Genomic DNA, 15,654 nt, shown 5'->3' with positions numbered 1-15,654 from the left:
AAATCACATAACGAAATAATTTGGCTCGCCTGGGGACGCACCGTAAGGTTGATCACCAGTGCTCTGAGCCCCTACGATTGTGTTAGACAATCAGCAGGAGAAACCGAGGTACACAAGAGGGCAAAACCGACTCATTGGTGACATTTAGAGGAGCCATGCCCATAAGCAGCACGCTTCTGATCCACACTCGAAATCACTAGTTTGACTTGCTGAACCAGAATGGGAAACAAAATATCAAAACCGGGTAGCTGTGGGACATGTGGCAGCTGGCCGCCAGCTAGTACTCCAGCCAATTTTACGTGGAATTTTTGTTTCAGACAAGCCCGCCTTAAAGGTCACCCTTAAAAGAGGCAATTCAAAACCTCTCAGAAACAACCGAGTGCATTCTTTGATTGATTGTTATGCAGAAGCTTCTAAAAGGTGAAACGCTTGCAAAAACTGCTCTAAAAAAGATCCTAAAAGAAAAAAAGAAAAGAATCTTTAGTAAAAGTTTTTAGCCATCTGAGCAAAGAAACTTAATTTAATTCATGTTCCAGAAAAACAATTTGGATGCAGCTATTTTTTTGAGTTTTGTACCTGAGCCATGGCTAAAATTTTGAAGATCTCTGTTAGTGTCTATCTGTGTGTCTGTGTTGGAAGTCTCTATGCTTGTCTGCCTCCAGTGGTAAAATTTCTGAAGGAGCTCTGTGTAATCGGCTTGAGGTAAGCACTTATATAAATCATTTCTAAATGTAATAGATATTAACCCAAATGTCTTTCAAGTTAACAAGATATAAAATGATCTTTGGTAAATGAAAGTTTGTTTCAGTTGTTGGTTTAATTGAAATAGACATGTTTTCAGAATTAGCAACATTGGCTATAGTGCAAACATGTTATCTCTGTCAACAAAATTTGTCAGTAAAAAATAACTTAGAGTAATAGCTGATTTTGTCTAATGTCTCATGAGGTTTTTGTAGGCAATCTAAATATAATTATTGGGAACAAGTAGATTAAATGGGTGTGAAAAGGATAAAAAATTGGGGGGTGAACTTTTTAACAATAATTACGTGTTATGGTGTGTGTATTCGATATACCTTCAAAACCTTTTGATGATTTGAAACCTTAGAGTTTTGCTAAATTAAGTTGAATGATAAAAATTTGTTGAGTGTCTAGGTCATTTCCACGTAAGATAAAAAGTTAAAATTAATTACCAGGCATAGATTTGTCTGCCTTTGGCTCCTTATTTCAGAGGAACTGGAAGATCCTTGGGTTTATTGATGAACATGTTTTCTGCCACACTGGGAAATTTTCTATGGGAAAGTACATGTTTCTAGAAAGTCTGTATACAAGAAAAGTAAGGTGTATGTTTCAGTAAAGAAGGTATAAGAATGGAGATATTTTTATTTGTTCTGTTAAGAAAGACAAATTTGTCCCAAAGTGCTAGGGGGAAGAAAAGGAAAGGAGGAATGGGACAAATTCTAAATGTAAAAAGCAAGTGACAGAAAGTTTGTGGAAGTAAAATCCCAAAGAAAGAGTTTTGTGCATGGACAAGTCGGCTAAGATTAAAATGAATTCAATTATGTGAATAAATTTCAATATCAAAAGTAAGCTGGGGCAAAATCAGAATTTGGCTTTCTCTCTCTTAAAAGGATAATCTTCTTGAATTTTTGGTGTGCTCTTGATAAAAAGGTTATATTACATAAGTAAATGTTACTAATATAAGTGTTTTAAAGATTATATAACATTCCTAAAATTCTCATTCGTCCTGGTTATCAGTCATAAGTCTAGTTATTATCTTAAAATGTGGTATGTCACAGAAGTAACCAAGTTTATTTGTCAATTGCCATTTGTAAGTCTTTTGTCATCTATAGATAATTATTGTTTTACTCTGCTGCTTTTGCAAATATGTTTCATCTTCAGAGAAATTCATGAAAAGGACTCTGGCACTTACTATGAAATACAGGTCTCTGGTAAACGTTCAGGTCGTAAAACTGAACTAAGTTAAAAAATTACAGGACTATAATGGAGAAACTCATAGGTTTATAAACTGGTAGCGAAAACAACTGAGGGGGGCTTTTAAAAAAACTGACTAGTTAGTGCAGGAACTGGGTGCCTAATTTTTCACTCATTGCTCAGCTTTTTATGTATATATATGACTTAAATCTGACCGTCTGACTTGATGAAATGGACACCAGAAGGAGAAAAAGCCATAAACCCCTTAAAGTCCATCTTGGCGAGGGCCCAGCTTTAGGTCCCCCTAATCTCAAGTTGCCATCTTCTCTTTGTACACAAAGATAAAGGAAATGCCATTTTTAATACGTTGTCCGGTAGAGGTTTAAAAAACCCTTTTTTAGAGCATCCCCAAATTGTGGGCTATTCCAAATGGGTATCTATCGTCAGTAAAGTCTGCGATCAGCGTTGACCTATAAGATATTATAGTCAGCAATTAACCTTAGTAGCAAAAGGACTTCCATCGTGTGTGAGGGCTATTTCAGTGACAGCTCTCCTGTGCAAAGCCACTAAAGAAATGGCAATGGAGTCTCCTTTAACTATTTATGCTCCTCATTCAGTTAAAGCCCTGGTAAATCCTCATGACACTCAACATTATTCTACAGGTCCATTAACTTCTTATGAAATTGCTTTGTTTTCTCCTGATGTAACTTTACTTAGCTGTAACAGATTAAATCCTGCCCCCTCGCTCCCAGGTGATGCCAAATCAATGAAATCTGATCATGACTATACAAAATTAACTTTAATTTTTAATTTTGTTAATTTAATTTTGATCAGCTTTTGACCCCTAGCGATGATTTACGTGAAAGTCCTATAACTAATGTTGACCTCATATTATTCACAGATGGCTCATCCTTGCGAGGACCTACCGGGAAATATGAAGCCCGACATGCTGTGGTTTCTCCCATCTCCATTCTTGAGCGTGCTCCGTCCCCTGACCCCCATTCAGCACAACAGGCTGAACTTGTTGCCCTGACTAGAGCCTCTTGTTTGGCTAAAGGAAACCGCAGACTTTTTTTACTGACGATAGATACCCATTTGGAATAGCCCACAATTTGGGGATGCTCTAAAAAAGGGTCTTTTTAAACCTCTACCGGACAACGTATTAAAAATGGGGAAAAAAAAGTAGCCTCCTTGTTAAAAGCCATTTTACTCTCTAAGAAATTGACAATAACAAAAGTACAAGGTTGCTCCAAGGTGGACGTTTTAGTAACCAAACCAAACAATAAGTTAGCAGATCAGGCAGCTGAGGAAGCTGCCACGCAAGTGGAGATTCCACAAACTTTGACATGCCCCTTGTCCTTCTCTGTCTCAGCTGAGGGTCTGTTCAAAAGGGGGTGGGGGGTGGTTTGATTCGCACAGGAACCTGTGGATTGGGCTTCATCAACACCCAATGCATCCTTTAGAAGCTCAACTTCCATTTCTACAGTATATTCACGATTTGACTCCTCGGGCCTCAGAAAAAATGATCTCTTGGGGAAAACATTACTTTAGGAAACCGTCTTTTACCATAAGACAGAAAATATGCTCTAAATGTTTAGTCTTCCCTAAACAACCAGGGAGACCCCTGCGTAGTTCTAAAGGAGCTTTCCTTTTGCCAGTGGGACCGTTTGAAATTTGGCAAATGGATTTTATCCAAATGCCTCCTTCCCAAGGTACCAATATGTACTTATGATTGGCATGTTCTCTCGTTCAGCTGGAGCATTTCCTGCCGAAGGGCCATGGCTCAATCAGTAAGTAAACTACTACCGGAAAATACCATTCCAGAACGGGGAGTTCTGGCAGAACTACACAGTGACCGGGCACTCATTTCACTGGACAAGTTATGGAGGAAATGTGTAAATTTCTGGCCTAATGGGCCGCATCTTCACTGCAGCTACCACCTGCAATCGTCAGGCCTAACGGAACGAACAAATGGCATCATTAACACCCAACTGGCCAAGCTCCCAGAAGCCTTTTCTTTACCACGGCCTAAAGCCCTTCCACTGGTATTGCTTAACCTAAGATCAACACTCTTTGGGAAATACCAATTGTCTACATGGGAGGTTATTCCTGGGAGATCTATGCGTCTAGATGAAGGATTATATGAACCTTCATTACTAAAAGGTGGCACACTTCACTCTTGTAAAATCTGAATCAAACTATTAAAGGAACGCTCGAAATTGGTTGCTGATGCATATGACGCAAATTTACCCATGGCGGAAGCCATACGGACTCACAATATACAGCCTGGTGACTACGTGTATTGGAAACGTCACTCTTTGAAAAACTGTTTGCAGCCCAAGTGGAAAGGACCTTTTGACTAATTCCTGTGCAGCTAAATTACAGGGAATTGACTCTTGGATCCATATTTCTCACTTAAAAAGGGCGCCTACTCCGGACTGGTCCCCAGAGCGGGTTTCAGATTTATGACTGAAACTATGCTGACGAGACCAGGATGGAAAGCAGCCGACAGCTGATGTGGACAGCTCTCCCACGAGTCTGGACCAAGCCAGTAATTAAGGGACAATATGCATTATTTTTGTTTCTTGCTGGACTCACTCTTGCCACAACATTGTCTTTCCAAGGTGCCCCAATTCTTAGATACTAACTATTGGTCATGGAAAAAGGTTGCCACTTTGGGTCCAACAAATGGTGTGCCCATAAGTCAAATACTCATGTACATCTCTGAAGCCCAGAGTCTAAAATCTACCTTACACAAACCTGTTCTAAATCTTCCTATTAATTCTGACTTCACAGGATACGTCTATTATATAGGGCATATTCTGGGGAAAACCTCCAGAGAAATTCTGCCAGTGGACATTTTTGGGAGAAAAATTATAAAAACTATATTCCCAATTCTCATTTTGATTGGGTTAATTATCGTATTATTCAAATGTTATGCTGGCTGTTGAAGGAGGTAACAACAGGACGAGGCCTGGATCACGTCAGCTAGGAAGGTAGAAGTGATCCAGATTGCTTTTTTTTTTTGCTTTTTCTCCCCAGATCCCCCGAATAGATAGTTGTATATTTTTAGTTGTGGGTCCTTCTAGTTGTGGCATGTGGGACGCCACCTCAACATGGCCTGATGAGCTGTGCCATGTCCACGCCCAGGATCCAAACCAGCGAAACCTGGGCCGCAGAGCACGCGAACTTAACCACTCAGCCACAGGGCCAGCCCCCAAAAGCCTTTATCCTTTTACATTTATTTAGTTTACCTGTCTTTAGCAATTATATTTATATCATCTACAAAAACCTCATGAGACATCAAACAAAATCAGCTCTTATACTGAGTTGTTAGTTTTGCTGATACATTTTCTAGCAGAGAGGACGTGAGCTCATTTGACCAGTAAACCCAGGCTGTACGTCTCCATCATATCCAGTGCTGATATGCCTGAGGACACGTCTATTTTAAATCAAACCAGCAAACTTAAACAGGCTTTCCTTTACCAAAGATCATTTCATGTCATGTTAAGTAACTTTGTGTTTTAGAAGTTTTGGCATATCAATCAAAGACTGCATTTCATTACGAAAGATTTTGAATCCTCTCTTTTCTGAAACAGAGGTTTCCCAGAATGGCCATTACAATTTTAAGTTGTCTCAAATGTTTACTTATTTTTACTTGCTTAATTTTACATCAGGAATTTCAAGGGAGTTGAAGTGAAGCTCAGCTTGCTGGGAAGCTCAGCAAGAAAGTAGAGAAAAGCAGCCAATTTGGCTTTGGCTGCTGGCATGTTTAATTATTTACTTATTTTCCCGTAAAGAGGCAGTAAGGTATTTCTGATTTTATTTAGAAGCTTCAAAAGATTAAAATAGGCTTCCTGTTGTTGTAGCTGGCTTTTTCCAGTTGCATACATCAGTTTGGGTGAACTAAAATGGGCCCATTTGGGCCGTTTTTAAGTGAGATCTCCTTTAGCATGTTTAATTAACAGTACCTGAAAGGTAGATTTCTATGCTCTTACAATGTCAGGCAGGGGAAACATTCCCCAGTGAGACACAATGTTTATCCCCATGACATAATCTATAAGACAATCCGACAAAAGAGACATAATTATTTTGCATAAAGCCCATTTAAATAAACCAATTTTTACAAACCTTTATCTTAATTTTCCCAACTCTAATAATTCTAATTATAACATATTAGAACTCCATTAACAAGTTTCGGTATTACATTGTTGCATAGGGGAAGCATTCCCAGTTGAAGGTCACATTTATTCCCAAAGCAAACATCCAAGCAAAGTTGACATCCTCTTTGTATAATATTAGCTTAAACACTTTAATTTGTATAGTTTTACTAACTTTAGCAGCCTAACTGTTGCCTCAAACAATTGCTGATTAGGTTTCTCAATCTGATTTCTGCCTCCTGACCTTTTAAAATTTTTCAAACTGGGGTGAATAGAACAGGTTTGTCTGATGTCCTTTAATGTTGAGGAGCCAATGGGGGGGGGGGGGTCCCTTTAGCCGTACAACCTTAGGCAGGGTTTTATTAAAACCTTGTTTTACCTTTATTCGTGGCTGTTCCATTTACCCAATTTTTCTTTTAATAACTAGCTAAAGATTTTCATTCTGTTGGCCTGAGTCCTGTGACTCTTCCCTTTCTGATTTCTCTTTGTTAACTTAATGTTTTCATTGGCATCTATAAGACCAGGAGAAGAAGCTGAGACCCCCAAATTTGATTAAGTTTTTAAGACTAGTCATTGTATTTTCCTTTTAACTTGGTCTTTTCATAGGAACCAATAAAACAGCTGTTTATCATGAGAGCTCTCTGAAAATTTTCCAGATTTAAGGATCTGTTGCTTGGCCATTTTTTTTTTCCTCCGGAGTCTAAAGAATATTGTGGCCATGTGGTGTTACAAAAGAAAATCATCCCTCTTCAGACGTTGGCTTATAGCTATAGGTCAACCATCAGCCACCGCTTTTCCCAAGGGGTTCTTAGGTGCGGCACCTCCCATGTTAACACTTTTAAAAGGAAAGACAAACAGACAGACAACAACAAATACCAAACAAGCGCAGTTTCCCAAAAACCCTCAGCCACAACTGGAAGCTAAAACCAAAACCAAAACCGAAAACCAAAGTGCTTCCAGTCCCTGCTTAGTCCGTGTCCTACGCTCGGGGGGCGCCCAACAAATGAAGATCCCCTATGCAGATTTTCCCAATGAGCAAGGACAAGGGACCTCGGTGTGCACACCCAGGGGACTTACCCAATCTGCTTGAGGTGTCACAACTTTAAAACAAACGGAGCCCAGAGGGCTGCCAGGTGCCCATTATTTCCAGCCAGTTCTGTTGGAATAGGTTAACAAAAGGACAAAAACAAAAACTACCAGCTACTTACAAGAGACATCTTCCTAAGTCCTGAACCTAGTTTCTTCCACCACCAAAGCAAAAGCACTGTGGACCAATGACGTCTGTTTAGCAGCCTGTCGCTTGGGGCTGTCTCTGAGACAAGGGGCTCAGGCAGCTGCAGGACAGCTTCCAAGAGAGGCCTTCAGGCAGAGGCCAGTGTGCCACAGGTGAGACGTCCACCTGGGACATTGTCTCATCTGGGTCACCAAATTGATATTGAACCTGAAGTGAGTTGGCTCACAAGTTGCACAGCAAGCCAATCTCTGACACCGGGTGTAGTGGAAGAAAGTAGGAATTTTGTTTTTGCACAGCGCTGAGCAAGGAGAGAGGGCAGCTAACACTGAAATCCTAAACTCCCCAAAAAGCTAAATGGAAGGGTTTTTATTTGGGGTTTTAGGTAGGGGAGGGGGAGCACATGGCCTTGCTGGTCGGAGCTTTCCCACCAGCCTGTTTGGCCTTGAGACTATTGCAGAGAGGAGGGAGCCCATGACCTTGCTGGTCAGCAGCTTTCCCACCAGCCTGTAGCTCCTTGCAGGGAGGAGATAACAAATCCAGGTGGTTATCCTTGGCCATTTGTCTCCAGGGAGGATAGTGGATTCTGGAGCCAGGAAGCCAGGGAGTAAGCAGGGAAAGAGTGTTTTGGTTTTAACCCATATATGCTGGGTTTAATGTAGGGAGCCTGATATCAGGGCCAGTATCATTGCTACATTCTCTCCTTGCGGCAAAGTCCACAGCCTTCTCAGAGATGACACTCCCCCGTCTCTGGACACACTCACACATCCACACCTACCCTCACACCAACACTCACACCACCCTTTCGCACACTCACTATCACACACACCCATATAACCTCCCCTCCCCTCGGGGACTGGAGTCTCACCAGGCAGCACAGAGGCTTCCTCCTCTGGGCTCTCCAGGGCCTGAGAGGGACAGCCAGAGCTCAGGGTCTTCCCATGGAGGTTGGGACCTGGGCCTGCACTATTAAAATGGGGGTGGGGGTGGCCATGGCACCCCCATTTCCCACCCCCTGCCGCAACCCCAGGTCTCTGTCCCCCTCCCATCTTTTTGAGTGGACAACAGCTCAACTCAATCTCCCTGCTTGCCCCAGGACGCTCAGGAGCATTTACCCACCCCATCTCCATGCCTGTGGCCTGTGGACCATAAGAGTTTCCAGGATTCCTTTTAACTTGTCTGGTCCCTCTCTCCTCCCACAGCACGGTCACAGCAGGGGCATGTGCATGAACGTGTGCGCGCACACACATTCACACATGCTCCTCAGTTCCTAGTCCATTACCATTGCTAGTCTGTGCTGGGTGTCCCCTCCCCCCGCTAACCGCCATTTGCAGGCATTTATTTATTTATCGGGGTGTTGCCTTTATGCCTGCATTCTATCTCATTTCCTGCAGGCAACATTGTTCATTTGGCTGCCCAGAAGCAAAACTGCTTCAACCCAGGTGTGTGAAGATGCAGTCTGTATAAGCAGAGCCCGGGTGCCCTCCCAAGCAGCCGCATCAGTCTGCTCCCCACTCCCAGCTGCCCGGCTGTTCTTCCGACTCTGCCCAGCCCCGCGTGCCCCCCACAACGCGTGGCATTAGCAGCTCTGGAATGTTCACCAGTCCAATAGGTGTAAAGCAGTGTTTTGTTTTAAGTTGCATGTCTCTCATCACTCAGGATTTCCAGTCATCTCTTCACGTGCTCACTGGATTTTCTTCTCCTCTTCTGGAAACGGCCCCTTCATATCTTGACCGTTTCCTATTGGATTTGCTGCCTACTTTCTGTAGATTTGCAGGAGTTCTTGATTTATTCTAGATATTAATGTCTTGTTGGCTTCAGACTTCTGTTCTGTCAACTCTCTCTCTTAACTTTGTCCAAGGCGTCTTTCGTTGAACAGACTTCTTAATTTTAGAGCCATCAGATTCATCAGTTTTCTTGCGGGGTGGGGGGGATGGTTATGTTTTGTGCTTTTGAAACTTTGTTTAAAGTCTGGCCTGGATCTCAGCACTATCAGTCTATTAACTTTGTCAGTGAACTTTCACATTTACACCGTTAATTTTTCTAGAGGCCACTTTGCATGTGCTGTTGGGTAGGAATCCAGCTTTATTTTTCTCCACGGAAAGAACCAGCTTCCCCAACACCATCTACTGAACAATCAGACTTACATGTTAAGCTCCTGTAGATACTGGCTCTGCCTTTTGGTTCTCTATTCTCTTCCGTTGTCTGTTCCTGCACCAGTGCCACAATTTTTTGTGCGTGTGTGAGGAAGATTGGCCCTGAGCTAACAGTTGTTGCCAATCTTCCTCTTTTTTTTTTCTCCCCACAGCCTCAGTATGCAGTTGTATATCCTAGTTGTAAGTCATTCTAGTTCTTCTATGTGGGATGTCGCCACAGCACGGCCCAATGAGTGGTGTGTAGGTCTGTGCCCAGGATCTGTACCAGTGAACCCCAGGCCACTGAAGCCAACCGTGTGAACTTAACCACTCAGCCATGGGGCAGCCCACCCCATTTTTTTATTACTATGGTTTTATAAATCTAGTAGGAAAAGCACCCCTTTCAGCTTGTTTTTTTCTTTTTTTAAAGTTATCTTAGTTATTTGTGGGTCTTTATTCATCTATAAAAATGCTATCATACACTAATCAAATTTCTCCCAAAAAATCCAATTGGAATTTTTATTAGGGCTGCATTACATTTAGAGATGAATTTGGAGAGAACTCACATCTTTATAACTTTACCATCCTTCCCTACCTTATGGTCTGCCCAGTGGCTCAGTGGTTAAGTTTGCCCGCTCCACTTCGGCGGCCTGGAGTTTGCAGGTTTGGATCCTGGGCACGTACCTAGCGCTGTTTGTCAAGCCACTCTGTGCCGGCATCCCACATAAAACAAGGGAAGATTGGCACACATGTTAGCTCAGCAACAATCTTCCTTGAGCAAAAAGAGGAAGATTGGCAACAGACGTTAGCTCAGGGCCAATCTTCCTCACACACACACACACACACAGACACACAAGTTAAAGTGTAAATTTTTCTACTAAGAAGTTTCAATGTATCCTTCTATGTTCTAGATACTTTGTCTCTTGCTGCTGTGAATAATATCTTATTTTTTAGCTGGATATTGGAGATGTAGGCCAATACTGGAAACACTCTTGGTTTTGTAGGCTTATATCTATCAATGTTGCTGAAATCTCTTATTGACTGTAACAGTGTGTTGATGCCAAAGGTCCTCCTGGATAAATGATCACATTGTCTACAAATGCAGTTATTCCTCAGTATCCTTGGGGGATTGGTTTCAGGACCCCGGGAGGATACCAAAATCTGGGGATGCTCAAGTCCCTTAGTCAGCCCTCCCTATCTCTGCATTCTGCATCCATGGATTCAACCAACCGTATGGATCGTAAATATAGTATACACGATCCACAGTTGGTTGCATCCCAGATTCGGAACCGGTAGATACAGAGGGCCGACTGTAATGAGAATTTTATCTCCTCCCTTCCAACCCTTACACCTTTTATTTCTTTTTCTTTATTTATCACATTGACCAGGACCTCTAGAATTATATAAAATCATATTATCTTGTTTCTGAGCTTGAAGAGACATTGTGGCTGTAGGGGAGAAAGAACCATTCCTCTAGCCTCTGGGTCCTTCTGGCTGGTGGAAGAATTAAATTGGCGGGAGACAGAATAATAGGAGAAAGTCAAACAAAGTTTGGTAACATGTATACAGGGGAGAAACCCAGGAAATCTGAGTAACTCACCAAAATGGCTGAAGCTACCACCTTAAATACCATCTTCAGCTAAAGACAAAGGAGGCTGTTGGGATCAGTGGTTTGGAACTTCAAGGGAGAGGAAGGCAATCTCCATGGAGATGGAAAAGCAAATGTTAGATAAACAAATATTGACCATGCCTTGCAAGGACAATAAGAGAGGCAGAGGACTTTGATTAAAAAGTCCTATTAGGTTCCTCCCTGTCTATCACACCTAGTTTATACGATACTATAATTATCCATAATGATAGCTTCTTCCTGGAAGCCTTCTATATAAAATTCGTTTAGGCAGTTAGGGGAAAGTTCAAAGTTCCTGTCAGAGTCTTTTGTTCTGAAAAATAATCAAGCCAACGAGACACATTTTGGGGTGGCAAATTCTGATCCCCCCCATGGGCATGGATGAAGAAAGGGGATGCCTGTATCCACACCAGCATCTCTCACGGCTCAGGCTGACCATTCCCTTGGTCAGAGTGTCTGGGCTGGAGGGCCATTATGTATAATATTTGCTGTAGATTTTTGGAATGAAAATTGCATCAAGTTCAACAAGTTCTCTTCTATTCCTAGTTTAGTAAGAATTTGTATCATAACTAAGTGGATCTCTTCAAATGCATTCTCTGCATTCCTTGACGTTATCATGTGCTGTTACGCCTTTATTTTTATTAGTGCAGAGAATTATGTTGATACATTTTCTAATGAATTCCTGGAATAAACCCTACTTGATCATGATATATTATTATATTTTTTTTTTTGAGGAACATTAGCCCTGAGTTAACTGCTGCCAATCCTCCTCTTTTTGCTGAGGAAGACTGGCCCTGAGCTAACATCCATGCCCATCTTCCTCTACTTTATATGTGGGACACCTACCACAGCATGGCTTGCCAAGCAGTGCCATGTCCACACCTCGGATCCGAACCAGTGAACCCTGGGCCATTGAAGCGGAACGTGCGCACTTAACCACTGTGCCACCAGGCTGGCCCTATAATTATTTTTTGAGGTATGCCTTTTTGGTGAGGAAGATTGGCCCTGAGCTAACATCTATTGCCAATCTTCCTCCTCTTTTTTTCTCCCCAAAGCCCCAGTACATAGTTGTGTAACCTAGTTGCAAGTCCTTCTAATTCTTCTATGTGGGATGCCACCACAGCACAGCTTGATGAGTGGTGTGTAGGTCCGGGCCCAGGATCTGAACCAGTGAACCCCAGGTCGCCCAAGTGGAGTGTGCGAACTTAACCACTTGGTCACAGGGCCGGCCCTGTGATGTATTATTTTCAATACAATATTATATATTTTGTTTAGGACTTTAACATCTATATTCACAAGTGAAATAAGCATATAATTTTCTCTGCTTGTTTTGTCTTCATCTGGTTTTCGGAATCAAAATCTCACTATCCTCATAACATTTTCTGGGAAACTTCCCCATTTTTTTCTGTTATCTGGAATAACTTGTAAAGAATAGAAGTTATTCACATCTTCTCTTTATTCTTTCCCCAACTTTGTGAGTCTGATGATTTGCTGATTTATTTTTAGCCTTTTTTATTTTCTGATAAATATATTTAAAGCTATAAATTTTCCTCAAAATACACTTTAGCTGTGTTCTGCCACTTTCAACATGTAATGATTCTCTTCATTCAAATATACATATTTCCTTTGTGATTTCCTCATTAACTCAAGGATTTTTTAATGATATATCATTTAATTTCTAAACGTATGGAACTTCTAAGCTATCCTGATTTGAGTCTTAATTTTGAGATAATTTTTATCAATTTAAATTGGGAGAAGCTTCTATTTCTCTTGTTTTTAGTTTCTAATCTTATTACATTATGGTCAGAGAATATAATTAGTCTCATATTTATCCATTATAATTTACTGAGGTTTTATTTATGGCTTAGGCCATAGCTTATTTTTGTGAATGTTCAGAGGTACTGCAAAAAAAAAAAAACGTTCATTTTCTGTTGGGTGTAGATAATTGTTCATACCTTTGACATTTATTCCTTTTGTATGTTTGTTCTATCAATATAGGAGAGACATATAGTATTATTATTGTTTTATCTATAGCTCCCTGGGGTTCTACCAGTTTTTACTTGATATGATCTGAAGCTATATTGTTAGGTGCATATATCTTCTTTGTCTATTGTACCTTTTGTGAGCATATAAATCCTTGTTTGTTCATTGTGACTTTTAGCCTTGAATTATATTTTTCACATATCAAGGTTCCTACACTGGCTTCTTTTTAGTCATGTTCACTAGGACTTTTTCCTATCTTTTTTATCTTTTAATGTTTCTGTACCCTTAAAAATTTTAAGTGATTTATATTCAGTAAAAATGTACAGATTTTTAAGAGTAAAATATGATGCATTTTGATAAATGTATGTCCTTGTGTAACCACCAGCCAATCGAGTTACAGAACACATCCATCGCCTGGAAAGTCCCCTCAGGCCCCTGCCAGTTGATACTCATCCTCCGTAGACACCCGTTGCTTTGATTTCTATCACCATAGATTAGTGTTGCCTCTTCTTGAACTTCACATAAATGCAATCGGTAAGTATCTAGCTTCTTTCACTTAATATAACATTTAAAAAAAATTTATTGAGGGGCCGGCCTGGTGGTGCAGTGGTTAAGTTCTCATGTTCTGCTTCAGCAGCCCAGGGTTCGCCAGTTCGGATCCCGGGTGCAGACATGGCACTGCTTAGCATGCCATGCTGTAGTAGGTGTCCCACATATAAAGTGGAGGAAGATGGGCATGGATGTTAGCTCAGGGCCAGTCTTCCTCAGCAAAAAGAGGAGGATTGGCAGCAGTTAGCTCAGGGCTAATCTTCCTCAAAAGAAAAAAATTTGATTGAGGTGTGCTTTACATTTAGTAGAATTTATCCTTTTTAGCATACAGTTCTGTGAGTTTGACAAAAGCCATCATTACAATCAAGATATAGAACATTTCTATCGTCCCCAAATTTCCCATGTGCCGCTTTGTACTCAGCCTCTCCCCCTATCTTTAGCCCCTGGTAACCACTGATCTGCTTTCTTTACCTATAGTTTGGTCTTTTTCATTCCACAGAAGCAGAATCATACAGTATATAGCATTTGAGTCTGGCTTTTTTCGCTTAACAGAGTGCATTTGAGATTCATCCCTGCTCTTGCGTCTGCCTGCAGTTCTTTCCTTTTCATTGCTGAATAGTATTCCATTGTATGGATGTACATAGTTTGTTTCTCCAGTCACCAGTCAAAGGTCATTTGGGTTCTTGGTGATTATGGATAAAGCTGCCTTAAATATTTGCATGCAGGTTTTCATGTGAACATAAGTTTTCATTTGTCTTGGGAAAATACCTAAGAGAACGATTGCTAGGTCATATGGTAAGTGTTTCTTTAACCTTATAACACATTGCCAAACTATCTTCCGAAGTGGCTGTACCATTTTACATTCCCGCCAATGGTGTACAGTCACGCATCACTTCATGATGTGGACATGTTCTGAGAATGGCATCGTTAGATAATTTCATTGTTGTGTGAACATCATAGAGTGTACTTACACAAACCTAGATGGTATAGCCTACTACATGCCTAGGCTATATGGTACTAATCTTATAGGAGCGCCTTTGTCTATGTAGTCCATTGTTGACCAAAATGTCATTGTGCAGCACATGACTATATAAGAATTCCAGTTGCTCTCAATCCTCGTTAGCACTTAATATTGTCAGCTTTTTTCCTAGCCATTCTAATAGGTTTATATTGTTACCTCATTGTGATTTTAATTTGCACTTCTTTAATGACTAATGATGTTGGGCATCTTTTCATGTGCTTATTTGCCATCGATATATCTTCTTTGTTGAAGTGTCTGTTCAAATCTTTTGCCCATTTTCAGTTGACTTGTTTGTTTTCTTATTATTGAGTTTTGACAATTCTTCATAAACTCTAAGTCCTTATCAGATATGGGTTTTTAAATGTTTTCTCCCAGCCTATGGTTTGTCTTTTCACTTTCTTAACAGAGTTTGATTTTTTTAAGTTTTTAATTTTAATGAAGTAAAATTTACCAATTTTTTCTTTTATGGAGTATGTTTTTGTGTCTAAGAAATCTTTGCCTAACACATGATTTATTTTATACTTTCTTCTAGAAATTTTGTAGTTTGGAGTTTTACATTTATGTCTATGATCCATTTTGAATCTTATATATGATGCGAAGTATGGGTTGAAGTTCATTTTTTTGCATACAGATGTCCAGTTGTTCCAGCACATTTGTTGAAAGACTATCCTTTCTTCATTGACTCATCTTTGCAGCTTTATCAAAAATCACTTGAGCGTATATATGTAGTCTACTTCTGGACTCTGTTCTGTTCTCTTGATCTGTGTATCAATCCTTTTACCAGTACCACACTATATTTGTTTCTGTAGTTTTATGTCTTGAAATCAGGTAATGGGAGTTTGCTAACTTTGTTCTTTTTCAAAATCTTTCTGGCTAGTCTATTCCTTTGATTTTCCGTATAAATTTTGGAATCAATTTGGGATTCCACTGGGATTCCGTTTAATCTCTAATTCAATTTAGGGAAAGTTGACATCTTGACAACATTAATACATTTCTCCATTTATGTAGGTCTTCTT

The 15,654-nt window shown here is 40.5% G+C and overlaps 1 long non-coding RNA gene across 1 annotated transcript; it reads left to right on the top strand.

The window, feature by feature from the left end:
- Nucleotides 1–6,476, top strand: LOC139074529 (uncharacterized). Its single transcript, XR_011524209.1, has 2 exons — nt 1–702; nt 3,686–6,476. It is a non-coding gene; the product is annotated as an uncharacterized lncRNA (long non-coding RNA).
- The last annotated feature ends 9,178 nt before the right edge of the window (nt 6,477–15,654 follow it).

This window comes from Equus przewalskii, chromosome 11, assembly GCF_037783145.1.
Source record: "Equus przewalskii isolate Varuska chromosome 11, EquPr2, whole genome shotgun sequence".
Taxonomy (NCBI): domain Eukaryota; kingdom Metazoa; phylum Chordata; class Mammalia; order Perissodactyla; family Equidae; genus Equus; species Equus przewalskii.
The sequence above is the reverse complement of the archived record's forward strand: the minus strand, read 5'-3'. Positions and strand labels throughout refer to the sequence as shown.